At 35.5% G+C, this 2149-nt stretch overlaps 1 protein-coding gene across 1 annotated transcript in view; it reads right to left on the bottom strand.

Annotated features, from left to right (window-relative positions):
* Window positions 1-1759: 1759 nt before the first annotated feature.
* LOC107757181 (dnaJ homolog subfamily C member 13-like) overlaps window positions 1760-2149 on the bottom strand; it is a 38770-nt gene continuing 38380 nt past the window's right edge. Inside the window, exon 49 of the mRNA XM_016574596.1 lies at window positions 1760-2115. The gene's annotated coding sequence lies outside the window, so the exon portion shown is untranslated. The remainder of the gene's footprint in view (window positions 2116-2149) is intronic.

Raw genomic sequence — 2149 nt, 5'->3', positions numbered from 1 at the left:
ATATATATATATATATATATGTAATATATTTTAAATAATAAAAAAAAATCATAAAAATGTAAATGAATTAATACCTTATACAATTTATAAAACTATATATAAATTGCCTTTATTTTTTCATTCCAATAATATATATATATAATCATTCATCTAAAATAAGTATATTGATATAAAGCATGAAAAAATATATATCAATGGGTCAAAAAAATCTTAATTAAACATGTACTGTAATATATAAAGTATTTAGATTTGTATATATTCTTTGAAAGTTTTATTAGGATATTTGTGCTGGAAATCAGGCCATTTTTGTAGTCGTTCAGTAACGACTGTAGTGTTGTGTCGGTCTTACTGTGGATTCCTCCAGGACTTTATGCAATGTGTGTTAAATATACACACGAAGTCTGAAGCAGCTCGTGTATGTTCTCGGTCTTGCTCGCAGACTCCTCTGCTCAGGGACTAGCAGCGGTCACAACAAGCTGATGTTCCTGTGCCTCAGTGGACTCTCCGGCAGATCTCCAGATCAGTCCAGTCCCAGAGAACGATGCTTCACGAGTTATAAAACAACTTCAGACAGAGATTCAGAGCGACTGGGCCGTGTTTGTCTCTGTTTCACGCACTACCTATGAAATCATAAAGACTCCTGAAGCTAGTTATTACTGGGTCAAAGGTCAGGAGAAATCCTCACCTGCAACAAGTGAAGCAGCGAAAGTTACGAAAACTATTCATCTTCAAACAGTCACTAATTCTTCTGTTTTTCCACTTATTAAAGCAAATATGATTCAGAATCAAAACAAACGGATTCTACCACGCACAACAGACAAAGACCAAGCAGTAAAACAACAGTGCTGTAATTCCTGCCATCATCACAGTATTTCTGAATGACCAGACTCTCAGATATACAGTACAGTCAAGACCAAACACAACACAAACCTCCTAAAGTCTCACTGAATGCTGGGATTTCACCTCAAATAAACTGGACACAGCAGAACAGGACAAACACCCCGAATCTCTTTCCATCATTTCATTTACAGATCAGTGTTTATTCCCTCAATCAGCACAAGATTCATCTAGAAAATCCCTTTAAGTTTGAAATAATGAAATTTAGGCAAGATTTCACAGGCATAAAGGCTTTCTGTTGATCAGCGTGGAAATACAGTCCAGATAACTGGATTTTGCCGGCAAGATTTCACTGAAAATGTCAATTTCATTCTGATTTCTATGTTTGGCCGCTTTTAATTTAATACATCTCTTGACTAAATGTTTGCTTGTATGGACTAACAGGCTTCTGGAAACCAGTGTATCATGTTGGTGGTGCACTAGATATATAAAGAAATGATGGCGCCCTCGTGTGGACATGCGATGTAATGCAGACAGCCAGTATAACGCATGAACCATCACCATATGACTCTTTTATCCGCCTTATTTTTAATGTAAGAGAGGATGTTTAAACTGTCAGTCGCTCAGTTATTTATCTGTACAAAAAAACAGTACGTTATGATGCTTGATGCTGTAAACTGGAATTGTTTTCGCATTATTGTATTCCTGTAATCATAAACAAAATTTGATTTCACTTTTTTTGGTAAATGAATGCAAAAGGATTGCAATATTTTTTTCTCATCACTTTGTCAAATAAGGTGGACACAACATCTAGATAAAAATACAAATGCATGAGAAAACCAAACCTGAGCTGATCTTGTGTTTCTCATTGGTCGGGGGAAATTAGATCCATTCTTCCTTAACATATAAAATGCATCAATCAGAAAAAACAAAACCCCAACAGCTGAGGATTCCCTTTTATTCTTAAAATTGTATGTACAAGTGCAACTGATTTACTTCTTTATTAATGTACATTCAATATAGAAAGTTTATGTACGGCATATTACATTTAACATTTCACAATTAGTCTTTCACATACATTTGTAATCAGAGTCAGTACAATTTGTCCTTTCAGACGCTCGTTTCCAGTTGGTCTTGATATATGTAGGTATAAATAGTGGAGTGCTTTCTGGGGAAGGAAGGTTTTTGTCGGTTTACAGGACGATGAGATGAGAGACAAACCAAAACAGATCACAAGCAGTGCGGCACATAATCAAATAATCACAGTTTCACAGGTCCCTTCTAGTGTTTCTCTTTCTCTCTGATACCAAGC

Source organism: Sinocyclocheilus rhinocerous, unplaced genomic scaffold (assembly GCF_001515625.1).
Source record: "Sinocyclocheilus rhinocerous isolate Xijiao unplaced genomic scaffold, SAMN03320098_v1.1 scaffold1464, whole genome shotgun sequence".
Classification (NCBI taxonomy): Eukaryota; Metazoa; Chordata; class Actinopteri; order Cypriniformes; family Cyprinidae; genus Sinocyclocheilus; species Sinocyclocheilus rhinocerous.
This window is presented reverse-complemented; position numbering and strand designations above follow the sequence as displayed.